This window comes from Falco cherrug, chromosome 4 (genome assembly GCF_023634085.1).
Source record: "Falco cherrug isolate bFalChe1 chromosome 4, bFalChe1.pri, whole genome shotgun sequence".
In the NCBI taxonomy this organism is placed as follows: Eukaryota; Metazoa; Chordata; class Aves; order Falconiformes; family Falconidae; genus Falco; species Falco cherrug.
The window spans coordinates 98,928,978-98,942,440 of record NC_073700.1 but is presented as its reverse complement, the minus strand read 5'-3'; the positions used below and the strand labels follow the sequence as shown (position 1 = coordinate 98,942,440).

At 40.7% G+C, this 13,463-nt stretch overlaps 1 long non-coding RNA gene across 1 annotated transcript in view; it reads left to right on the top strand.

Moving 5' to 3' along the window:
- Positions 1–13,463, top strand: part of LOC114017718 (uncharacterized) — a 44,341-nt gene that overhangs the window by 29,646 nt on the left and 1,232 nt on the right. Inside the window, exons 2-5 of the long non-coding RNA XR_008732043.1 lie at positions 466–540; positions 4,579–4,651; positions 10,262–10,457; positions 11,333–11,515. This is a non-coding gene — a long non-coding RNA (uncharacterized LOC114017718). The remainder of the gene's footprint in view (positions 1–465; positions 541–4,578; positions 4,652–10,261; positions 10,458–11,332; positions 11,516–13,463) is intronic.

The window sequence follows — 13,463 nt, the reverse complement described above, 5'->3', positions numbered from 1 at the left end:
GGGGCAGTTGCTTGGAGAAGGGGCTTGTCTCAGCTCTCAAGAGTGGGACTCCTGTGGGTGGGTGTGACTGTCTGGGGGTACCAGAAGTAATCCATGACCTCTTCTCTCCCTGTCTTGTGATACTGGGACTTCCTTCTGCCTTTTTCAGGGCCTTTATGGAGTCACCAAGCTCCTTTTTGCTTGCTCTATTAGCTTGACCAAGCAAAAAGCAGTTACAGCTGAAACTAGCAGAGCCAACCTGTAAGTGACGGCAAAAGTTTTGGAAACTTGGCAAATGTGGTCCTTTGGGACTGAATCCCTCCCACACAGGAAAGGAAAAAAGACCTACATGTATAGCAAGTAGCCTATGCAGACAGTACTTTCTAAATAAATGTGGGAGAAAAACATCCATATATTGATAGAGTTTCTAATATTTGAAGTCTCTCAGGAATGAATAAACTGTTTTCATTTTCACTCTTTACACAGAACGGTTGGTCCTAGGAAAGATCACAGAAGAAGTCATCCTTGGAAGACGTACACGCTAGTTTCGTAATCTGTGAGGTAAGCAGCAGTCTTGAGTTTGGCATAATTGGTTTGCTGGATCCGTGTGATGGGAATGAGTGACTCATGACTCACTTCTGAGAAAGAAAACACAGTTTTGCATACACTGTTTTGAAAGAGTTTTAATTCTTTGTGCCTCGACTCTGGGTGCTTAGATTGAAGACAAGTGGACAATGGTTTTGGGCTGCCTGAGCTCCAGTTGTTCTAACCTTTGAAAATTAGGGACAGTTTCTTTCCAAAATGGTAATGCAAATAATTAGAAGCTACTTCAGAAAGTTTGATTGAGATTAAAATACAGATAAAGAGATTCAAAAGAGAAGAAATATCTCATATTGGACACTTAATTTTAGGCACCTGAGGCTACATTTCAAATCATAGCTAAATAATTATTATGTTATACAGGATACGGCCTGTTAGAAAGGACAGAACCACCTGAAATTCCCTTTTTCAGGACTGTTGGGACTCTGAAGAAATCCAGGGGAAAGGAATGAAGTGTTCATGGGTCTAGGAAGAATGGCCTGTGAGAAATGATCAGTAAAGGATTTCATGATCTCTGGAGAGCTGTCTCAGACTTACATTCTATGGTGTTACTCTTAACATCTCTCCTGTAAGGGTTTAGTGAGCTTTATAAACATTAACCAATCAAAAGAACTGCCTAGCAGATAGAAGCAGAGGAAGCAGTGGGAGAAAAGCCTCCCAAAGTTAGAGAGTTTCCCAGGTGAAGACTGCTTGCCTTATAAAATTAAAAGAGCTGCTTAGGTTCTCCATCTATAAAATTAGAAAGAGCAAGAAAAGAGTATATAAACTTCACCAGGCAATTGAAATTCTATAAACAGGGAAGTACCACTTGGTTGTACCAAAGAGAAGAATCAAAAAAGAACAAAAAGTTTCTGCAACAAAACTGTCTTTCTTCAGCTGGGGCTTTCTACAGGCTGTCACAACACTGCCACCGACAGAACTGAAGCTAGGGAACCAAACCATGATGTACTTCTATTACTGCATCAACTGCTGCACATAAGAGAGAACTAGCTTTTTCTGACAATAACACCATTGCCTTAAATTTAGAACGTTATGTGGATACTGAAGTCAAGACATGGGGATACACGAAGGGAACTGACATAATTTTCCTGATTTGTTGAAGAGGTCTCTTCCTGTGGAGGAAGGAGAGCTAAAGACAGTTCAGTGTCAGCCGAAATATTGGTAAAATTACCCAGCAGATTACCTAAGTAGAAATGACTGGGCCTCAGCCATTTACCACTAAAACCATAGCAAAGATTAAGTGATGGCCTTGCAGTTTATCTCATATTCTAGGCCTCCCACGTGGAAGGGCAAATGCTGACTACAGTCTCTGTGTCAAAACATCTTTAAGAATTTCAGGCAAAGCAGGACACGAGGAAAGAAGGTGCATACCAACGGAGTTGCTTTCCTATTCCTGTCATGTGCTTCAGCTTGCCTTTTTATGGTGAAATTGGATGTTTTCTGTTGAAAAGGGAGTTCAGTAAACTTATTACTGAGTCCTGTGCAGTAGAATCCTTGTAAGTGTCTTATCCACATTAGTTCTCAGACAATTTGTTGACCCTCAAGCTTACAGGGATGGGCATGTGGCAACTTTGGTTGAGCACAAGGAAGAGCACACAGGAGGACTTTGAAAGTCTGATAGTAGGAAAATAATTCCAGATTCCTTCAAATTTTATGCTGTAGGCTGTAGGAATAATCTTTTCCACCCTTACCTGGTAGTTGGCTAGCTAGCCAGAGGTAGCTAACTAGAGGTAAGTATTTGGAGAGAGTGCCCTGGGTTTAGCTGGGAGAGTTAATTTTCTTCCTATTAGTACAGTGCGGTGTTTTGGCTATGATGTGAGAACAGTGTTGATAGGACACTAATTTTTTTAGTTATTGCTGGGTGATATTTATACTAAATCAAGGACTTTTTGGTTTCTTGGGCCCTGCCAGCCAGAGGGCTGGAGGGGCATGGGAAATTGGGAGGGGACACAGCCAGGACAGGTGACCCAAGCTAGCCAAAGGGGTATTCCATACCATATGACATCATGCTGAGCATATAAACTAGGGGAAGAAGGAGGAAGGGGGGGACATTCGGCATTATGGTGTTTGTCTTCCCAAGTAACCATTAAGCATGATGGAGCCCTGCTATCCTGGGGATGGCTGAACACCTGCCTGCTGATGGGATGTAGTGAATGAATTCCTTGTTTTACTTTGCTTTCGTGGGCAGCTTTTGCTTTACCTATTAAATTGTTCTTATCTCAGCCCTTGAGCTTTACATTTCTTTCTGATTCTCCTCCCTGTCCATCTGGGTGGGGGGGAGTGAGCAAGTGGCTGCATGGGGCTTGGTTGACAGCTGGGGTTAAACCATGACAGAGAGTAACTGCCTCCATCTTAAGCTACTCCACCTTGGGCTAGAATGAATCACCATATGAAGGGGGCTCTCATTAGCAACAGAAAGAGCCTGGACAGCCAGTTCAGATAGACAGCTAACCTGTACATTGATAAAACTGAGCTGTAGCCCAATCAGATGCTTCAGGTAACCTGAATGAAAGCTTTGGGGCTTTTAGTAATGAGAAACCATTCTTTATTTTGGAAGAAAATCAAGCCAAATATTTCCGATTTGCTGTTCTTCAGGGCTGAGGTCTTCTTTCAGCAGGTAATCCTAATGCTGTTTACATCCTTTGCTGAATAGGAACAGACCTATACTGTAGATCTGTAGACCAGTCCTGCTGATGACCCACCCAGAAGCTGGAACAGATTTACTGGCGCAGTGAGGACTGCAACCTGCTCACACCCATGAAAACTGTATATGCTCCCCATCGTGTCACAGAAGTAAGGCTGCAAAGGCTGTCCTCCTCTTCCTCTATGTCCTCATACCCATGCAGGTGTTCCAAAGGGGCACTGTGTTTTAGAAGAGGTAGGAAGATACATAAAAGCAAAACACAGTTTCTGTTGATGGCATATGAAAGTTGCATTGTCAGCTGCTCAGGTGTCACAGTACTTCCTCACAGCTTTGGGGCATTTTGCAGAACCTAGGAGAAATAAGACTCAACAACGGAGATGTAAATAAACTGGGAGTTCAACATATTCTTAAGATACTCTGAGTTGCTCACAGGAAGAACTACACGAGGAAATATCAATGCAGTCTGCCCTTCAAGTTAACCTCTTGAGTACACCCATCACAATGCTTCATTCAGTTTGCAGGAGCCATCCTCCCAGCTGAGGGACTGGTTATTCAGCATTCTTTTTATTGCACTTCACTAGCATGCAGGACCAGGCCTTATTTAATATACACCATCCAGACCCTTCTTGGACTGCAGAATTTTTCTTTTCCTTCATGACCATGTCTCTAGTTCTGTTAGGGTGATATCTGAGTGTTTCACAGATATTACAGCATTTGTCTTCTCACCACATTTATAAGATGAATCAATACAATTACCTCAGTTTTGCAGTGAGGGTGCTGAAGTGCCAGGATTATGAATAATACTGTCAAGCATCTATTAATTTGAGGAACCTGGTGGATGAACTGTTATTCTGCAAACCAGAGTATTATGCTGGGGCATGGTTCCCATCTGTTGTAGCTGCTGGTCCTTGTATTTGGTCCTGAAACATGAAGAACACAACCTCAGAGGCCATGGGAAGGTGCTTAATTTATGTGCTAGAAGAAGATACTTAGGAGTAAGTAGGATAAATTCAGGCCTTAGTGTCTAAATCCCTTGATGGAACTTGTGCTAGCCCTGTGACAAGACTGCAGATTTCGGTAGTATTTGTGCATCTCTAAAATGTAAATCTTCCCTGACTTTGCTTCCCAGGTATCTGTGGGACTGCTCAGTGAAACTGAATCAGACACAACCAGTCCCAGATAGTCTTCAGCCTTCTCAGAGACTGGCCTCATATTCCTGTGCACCTGTCTGGTAAAGCCTGTTTTATTTCTGAGAAAACTCCACATGGAGACTCCAGCAGCCTGAAGCTAGCATGGTAGCCATACTATACCAACTAATAGACATGCTGAATCTGACCCTAATCATCTTCCGACAGGTATTTACAGGGTGGAGACACTGTTTCCTTAGTAACTTCAGTAGAGAAGCTATTTGAAAACATTGGGGTTTAGGTAAGTCAGCAAAACCTCCTTTCTTTCAGTCCACAGCAAACTAACCACACCACAGAGTTTGTAATACCACAGGCTGTACATGCTGTTCTCCATCCCCAGCAACTTCTGTACTATGTTGTGGTAAATTTTATTGCATTCTCTCTCTTTTTAAAGGCAGTACTAATTTCTGTCTCATAATGGAAATGGAAGAGCTAGCTTACTGCTTTTTCCACAAGTGAGATATTTTACACCTGCTCTGATAGTTGAATGGTTAGTTGAACAGTTGTGGATAGGCTGTTTGTTTCACTGTGCAAAACGGTATCGGTTTTATTAAGTGTGATGTGAAGACAAGTCCATTGGTATTTGTGAAGCTCTCAGAGAACATTGCAATAGTAGTTTTATGCCAGTATATTTCGCACACGCAAACTAGTTTGCCTTTCTTGGAAGGGATTGTGTAAGTGTTAAGACGAAAGCAAGCCACAAGTAAGTGGTAAAAATAACTTCAACTGAAAAGCCATCTAAACAAGAGAATTCAAAGAAAAGCTGGTATTTCAGCATAAGTTCTACTAAAGTATGCTGGGATAAAGTCCTACAAAAAGCTTTAAGTAAAAAAAAAGTGTATTTGCATTGCCTGAAGTGCTCTTGGATTCACCTGAAATCTCAAAACCAAACTATCAGTGGCATGTTTCTTTGGGGAAGTAACATCGTACACTGATGCTCCATTTTACACGACTTCTTCAAGTTGCAATATATTTTCAGTTTTAGCACTTGTCCTTGGATAGTGGAGTAGTTTATTATCTGTTACTGTTTTCAACACTGACAAGGGACCATTTTTTATCTCCTAGTTGTTCATATGTTTAATGCATTAAACATTAAATACTTACACAGTGCTCACCATTGACACTTCCAGCTTCCCTCCCTCCCCTCATTTAACTGAAAAGACTGGTACGTCCAAGCCCCACAAGCCTGTGGGTTTTTTCCCTGAAATCAGGGAGACTTTCCTGGGATATAGCCTAAAGCTTCCTCTACCAGAGAAAAAAGCCTAGAAAAATTAGGGCCAAAGGCTCTGGACATCAGCCACAACCTGGAAAAGCTGTATCAGAAAGCTGTGACAAGTGAAAACACAATTTATCAGCTAGCTAGAGAATCACTGTGAAGGAGGAGAAAAACAAGCCAACCTATTAGGAACAGACACAGACTACCACCTGACACCAGAGTGCACTGGGATGGATGAGAGAGGACACCTGATTATGTTCTCCAGCTCAAGAGAAACAAGGGAACTGCTGACAGAGAGAGAGAAGTTGGGCATGGAAGTTATTTAAGGGCCACCAGAGTTGCAGCAGACCTCTGAGATTTTCAGATTCTTAAAGAAAGTTGAACTCAGGCAAGCTTCAGAAATTATTGGCATTATGAGGTCATTTCAGCAGAAAATTTTAAACCACAGAAAGTTTTGTATCTCACTTCTGGGTTAATAATGCATTTGGGGTTTGCATTGGATAATGTATTTGGGTTATAATGCATTTCTAATTAAGAAGAGCAAAAGCCACACAAGGTATCAGAAAGAAGACTGTGTGAGATGTGTTTCTGTAGCCAAGATTCTAGAATAAGGACTACAGGTAGTTATAGTGTGTGGCCACGAATGAACAATATGAATTTTGACTGATCCAACTTTTCTTCTTTATATCTTTGTGTTAAATAACAGGAGAAGGTAATAAGTAGTTCTTACCTGGATCTTTTTAACACTGATGTTAAGTGCCCTAGGAAAATGTTCTACAAATCCCAGTGACTATTGCATCCTGCCTCACTGAATTCAGTGGTGGATCTCAAATATGACAGAATCTGGCTTTAAAGTGATTATCATATACAGAGCTCTGAAATCTCAGGCTTTCAGAGTGAGGGTTTCCCCAAAGTGGTGCAGTACCTCATAAATTTGCAGTGCCACAACCTAGCCTGTCTACCAAGGTGCTCAATGCCGCCTGGTTGACCTGGTCTGTGGGGCAATTGTAATGCTCACAATTCTGTTATGGGCAAAAAGGAAACACCTTATACATCAATCCAAATATTTATTGTTAGTATAAATGAACTTTTAACACTCAAATCCAACAATTGTTATTAGTTCAGATCTAATTATCTCAGGAAAAGAAATAAATAAATTAAAAAAAAAGACATTAATACTTCTGGGCAGAAACATCTTAATAATAATAATAATAGTTTGTTGTATATACACTTCCTAGTTTATACCCCTTTTCTAAGTGTAATGCTTTCATTCTTGCACTGCTCCTCTGAGTCTGAAGTTAAATGGCTTCAGCCTGTTGGTCCCCCGTGAAAGAGTCCCTCTGCACCTCATGCTCTGTCCCTACTTCTCAAGGCTTCTGCTGTCATACTGGGACTGTATTTCTCACATTAGAGTCACGTTAGAAAGAATAACTTTTTACTACTAGATGTATAAAAACTGTGGTTGTGCCACACAAAGATAAGCAAAACTAGGACAAATTAAATATACACACCTGCTCAAAAGAACTGCTGTTGCAATAAAGCTTCAGGCAGGTCAAGATGAGTTCAGACACAGCCAGGCTGGCAAGCCTCAGCCTTGAGGCCTTGCACACTTGGTACAAAGACTGTGGCCTAGCAATAGCAATACATCTACTGTATTGCTGTGTGACTGGGCTACAGAAGACACTCAGAAAGCAGTCTCCGTTTACAGGGTTACAGAAGTCTCTCCCTTGTTACATCCCCTTGTAACAAGAGGTAATACTCAGTGAATGCTTCAGAAGACAATACTAAGAAGATACAGTAATATATTTCCAGAAATTTTTAAATTTCTGAGCTGGAGATAGTGAGCCTAAAGGAATTCAAGAATGTCTCTCACTCACCAGCCTTCCACACAGGGCAGCTTTGCTCAGCCCCAGATTTTGAGAGCCAACAAACTGACAGGTTGATATGGAGAAGCAAAGAGGTGTGCTGTGAGGAAAGGACTGGGGACAAAGGCACAGACTTAACCTCTAGCATGTTTACAGCAGAAAAAAAATCAAGGTGCTAGAGGCTCCTGAAAGAGAGGAAGTAGTCCTTAGGAGTAGGAAGGCTGTGCTAAGGGAATTGCCCCAGAAGAAAGAAAAAGGGGCAAGGAAATTGAAAGCTCAAGAATATGTTACAGTGGGTTGAAATTTCTGAGTAGGAGAGTGGCTAAAACAGCTCCTGGAATCAAGAGCAGTGCCAAGTCATAACTTCACATTTCCCCCTCCCACTGAGAGATGAGATAACAATTCACTTTACAATTTTATATTCTACCATACAACTGTTGACATTTTTTTTCCATGATATTTTTAGACACCCTGTGCTGGATTCCGAGCAGTTGGCGGCACTATACGGTTTTGTCACAAATCTCACATCCCAGTCACAGACTCTGAGGCTTCTTCATATCTCCCATTCCCCTACTGTCACAGACTACTGATGTCCCTGTCCCTGAACAGCTGGAGAACCTGAGAGACTCTCCAAAAGCTAGTTCTGGGCACGTTTTGGTGCACAAGCTGTAATAAGTGGAGAAAGCTGTTTATATTGCACAGTTACAGATAGATCTGAGCTAGGTCCAGGACCAGCAGCCATATGACCTAGATATATGACATAGAGTCATAGCTCTCAGCTACTATTTAGCCTGAGCAAGCTGAATGCTTTTTTGACTTCACAGATTTGTGTCTCTGGAGCAGTCTCTGTATGTGATACTCTATTTAGTGTGCTGGCACATTTCTTATTTTGAAAGTGACTTTGTTATTTCTTCATGACCCTGAACTGTCCATTGTAGAAACTGCACTGAAAAAAAAGTTATTTGTAGTACCTAAAGCACACTTTTTCTAGCTCATTGCCATCTAGTGTTGTGTGTGACTTGTGATATCAAATAATCTGAAATGTCTTTTGTATATCACACATTTTCCAAATAGTCTAACCTCTTGAGAGTGTGTAGTCCCAGGGCTGCCTGGAACTGCCAGTGACAGGGTTCTGCCTGGAGACCACTGCCCTCAGCATCTAATGGGCAGCAAAGAACAACCAGTAGGAGTGTAAATAAGTTTTTCAGCTCTTTCAAAGCATATGCTCATGTTTTCCCAAACTCACTGAGAAGATTAGCTTCAGTAATTCAGTATTATAAAATGAAGTTTAATGTGGGGTTTTTTTCCTGAGCTGTATAATCCTGAAGGATTGCTTGATTTCAACAGGTGGTTTCTATGGGTTGATTCCCACTTTTTCCATAGTGCTTAAGCATATTAAATTAGAGTTCTACCTGTGTTTTTCTGTTTAGTTTTAATCTAGGAGCCTGAGCAGAAGCACCCAAAAAGCCCCTGAATAAATGAAATTCTAGTATTTAGTCAGAAATTAACATCCAGTTTTCCTCCCTAGAAGTGGAAAAGGCAAGGAAAATAGACCTTTTCTACAGCTTCTTTGGGCTGTCTCCCTTGACCTTCTGTCACTGTTCCCATTGGGAGGGCATAGCCCCTTAGTTAGGTTACAGACCTCTACACCTGCTAGATGATGGGGGCAAATCCAGATGCCGACACAGAACAAACCAGCACTTTACCCTGCTCCCACACCAGGTGCAGCTTGTCATTCCTCCATAGGGAAAGAGGGGAGCTTCATGGGGCCAAAGAGGTAGAGAGGAAGAGTGTGCACAGCCTCCAAGTACTTTCCTCAATAAGCAGAACGTCACTTCAAGGAATTTTTCTTCCTATAGAATAATCTCCTATGTTCACTTTTTTAGCCTCCCAGGAGCCCTCATCAAATCGGATTTCTCATGACCCTAGCCTGGGGAGGTGGGCCAAATGTGACTTGCCTCTAATTCAGTCTCATGTCTTCTTAAGGTTGAGCTGTCCCATGGTGAGTCAGTAGGACTGAGGTACATTACAAAAGCTGTGAACTTGGCCACTGCAGGCTGGAAAAAAGCCAGAAGGAATCACCAACAGCACCACATCTCACATGATACTCTTGCTTTTCAAACTCTTCCAGTTCTCCTTTGCATGGCTTCACACACTTTTATTATACTTTATTTATTTTAAAGGTCTGGGAGGTGTTTTTGAGAATGTGCACATCTGGATGTTTTGTTGCACACTGCTAAGTGGTCTTGGACTAGAATAAGGTCTAGATTTTCCTATTGTAGTGTCATAAGCATAATGCTACAAAGGGGCAAGCAAACATGAAACAAGAAAGTGGAGAATTGTGAAACATGTTAGATGAAAATAGCTAGAAAGTTCAATTAGATTCAGACACATTTTAGAACTAGCTAGGGAAATGTTAGCTGGCAATCTGATATCAATGGTAGGTGTTACATCTTGGTCCTTCCAGAGATATTAATTGCTTTAGTTGTGCAACATCTGATTAGGAGATCTGTTCTAGGAATAGCAATAATTTCCATATACCATCGTCGTCAGAATAGCAATCAACTTTCAACTAATTTAATGGAACAAGATTGGGCTAGATATTTTGGCATGTATGTTCACATGTCCTGGTTCCAGCTGGGATAGAGTTCATTTTCTTCTTAGTAGCTGGTGCAGTGCTATGTTTTGGATTTGGTGTGAAAATAATGTTGATAATTAATGTTTTTAGACGTTACTGGGTAATGTTTATACTAAGTCAAGGAATTTTCAGTTTCTCATGACCTGCCAGCAAGAAGACTGGAGGGGCACAAGAAACTGGAGGGGACACAGCCAGGACAACTGACCTGAACTAGCCAAAGCCAAAGGGATATTCCATACCATAGAATGTCACGCTCAGTAACTGGGGAGAGTTGGCCAGGGCCTGCTGATTGCTGCTCAGGGACTGGCTGGGCATTGGTCAGGAGGTGGTAAGCAACTGTATTGTGCATCACTTGTTTTCTCCCTTCCCTTCGGATTTTGTTCTTCTGTCCTTCTTCCTCCCTTTCATTATAATTGTTATAAATATTATTATTGGTTTTATTTTATTTCAATTACTAAATTGTTCTTACCTCAACCCTTGAGTTTTCCATTCCCTTCTGATTCTTCTCCCCATTCCTCTGTGGAGGGAGCGAGTGAGTGGCTGCATGGTACTTAGTGACTGGCTGGGGTTAAACCATGACATCATGTTACCACACACAGCAGCAGAAAATCCAGGTGACATCAAACTTGAATGCTCCTTTGTGCTTTTGCAGTGGTATTTGCAGTGGACAACATCTCAGCACAGGAAAACTAGCTGATCTGGTTATGAGTAGATTGCAAAATTCTTTTACCAATTTTACTTTGTTTCAGAATCCTTGAAACTGCAGAAATAGTGCATCTGCCACCTGTTTTATTCCAAAGAGAATATTAAGTCTGCAGAAGAAAGCAGATTGTTGTTGACAAGTTTCTACCTTAAAAAAAAGTATAATGGAAAAAATGGCAGCACCTGCTCCTTAATAGTATCCTACAAGTGTAGTGCTGTTATCCAGAACTGTTTCAGTGCATACAAGCGCAAAAATTTTTGAACATTGCTTACATATATAATCATACCTCTGTAGATTCTTCCTATCACATATCAGAGTAGCATAAAATCCTATGGATTTACTACATTAAAAATAGAATTTCACATTCAGAGAAGAGGCACAATACTTCTGAGAGCTCTGCTGTGTATGAGTACTTGGGGTGATGCTGGCTATGTTTGTGTCTCTATTCTGGTAGTTCATAAAAGGGGCAAAATAGCTACTTGTATTACTGCTTTTTGCAGCCACATTAGACAGAGAAAGAGCCTTCTGAAGGAAAAGTGTCCTAAGAATCTGCAATCTTAACCTGTGAGAGATCGACTGTGCTTGAGCAGAGGACAAGGCGTTTGGATCTATGCTTCTGGATTCTTAAATACCAATCTTTCAAACACAGCATTGGAAGACAAGGAGGAGGAAGAAACTCTGAAGTGAGTCCAACAAAACCTACTTTTTTACTTCTTTGGTTAATGCCTCACACATTTGGGTGAAATTCTGCTATTATGCACATACGCAGCATGATTCAGTGGGAGCTGGACAAAAAGAAAATAGAAACCAAAGAGTTTGGCCCTTGTAACCCAGAGAGACTCCTGAATTTTGTCATGGTATTGGAAAGGATTGTGCATGGCTGGGGCATATCTGGTGCATATCACTTTGAATGACATAGCAACCTGAAAACGGGCATAATCTTTGAAAACTTGCAGTGCTTTTGACCATCTTGTCTTTTTGAAATTTGAAATTCAGCAAGGCACATAAACAATTACTCAAATAATAGGAATTTAGCGACCTTATGTCTTATTTGTTCTGATTGACAAGATTGCAGATATGATCCAAATCTGTGTCTTAAAACCAGAAAGTCCTTGAATACTATCTTTACCGAAAAGCAGTCTCTGCTTGGTTTTGGTCTTTTTTACACAATTCTTGACAGTTGTGTAAAACAAAGTGATCAGGGCAAATTCTTTGCTGTTTCACACATGCCCAATTTCAGTAAGAAAAAACTCTGAAAAAAAAGCTGCCAGGAATGAAATAGTTATTCCCTGAAATCTAGAGGCCTAAAAAAGTGCAGGGGCCTCTCCATAGACACTTTATATCCTTGAAGGCCTAAGCCCCATGCAGTCTGGATTAGACTGGGGGGGGCCCTCTTTGATCAGTCAGTTGCATCTCTTCCTTGCAGCCAGGAAACTTGGCTCCTGACTGCCAGGTTTTCTGCTTTCTAAGCTGCAGCGATGCAGCTCATTGGGAAAGTGTCAGTGTGTGAGAACTGGCTGGAAAACATTTCCATCTTTCCTTCTTCTCAAAATGCCAATTAAAAACTCAAACCAACCAACGAAAAAAAAAATGTGTATATATATATATATATATATATATATATATATAAAAAACACTTCTGTGTCTTCTCCCTTCCATTTTCATCTGAAACATTACAGGTAAAATGATGGTGAATGTTACTGAACATCTTAAACAGAAATACTTCTATGCAAACTCCAAAAGTCTGACCACAGGGGCAAGATAACTGCCCTGAGATGCTGACTGATGTTTCTTTTCAATTGTTAAAATGCCAGTGCAGTATAAAAAACCCCACAAAAATACACAGAGGGGTTTGTTTCTAAATACCTAGAAGTCTTCTCAGAAGTAAACTAGTATGATAATGGAGCTGCAGGGCATTTCTTATCCATTGAGGAGTAAAACCTAGAAATCTTAATTATGCTATCATAAACGAAAAAAGTATTTTCTATACTATGAGGCTTTTTTTGGTACTGAGGTTAGAAATGTATTTGAAATGTTTAGGAAATAAACAAAAAAAAAGCAATTATATTTTCAGAAGGAAAGGTAGAACTAAGAAAACAAAAGATTTTTTTATTGCCCTGGAAAATACAATCTTTGACAATATCCAGCCTGTGTTTTTCCTGGTTTCAGGTACTCTCTTGTTTAACTTAAAATTTTGTTTACAGTAATATTGCCTCAACATAAATGTTATTTTTTCACTGTGAATTTTTATTGGGGTTTCAAGAATAAATCTTTCGCAACAGGAGAGTGGAGGCAAGACTTACTTTGCTGAAGAGCTCCAGGGTGCCTCTCAATTCCATCAGATGTATTTTGCATGATATTGCCTCAAAAATCTGTAAAAACATCCTTTTCTTATCCTAATCTAGGCTTGTGAGTCATTAGAAAGACTTTCAGAAGCCAAGACAAAAAGGTGCATTAATATGTTTATTCAAAGAAAACATTTCTAAAATGGCAGAAAATAATGATGTATGGAAGAAGAAACAGAGCCTATGTGCTACATGCTGTTTTGTGGTTACATTTAGCAGAGAGAGCTAGGAGCACAGAGCTGGAGGTCCCAAGCCTTCAGCAGTGAAGCAGACTACCAAGCTGCTT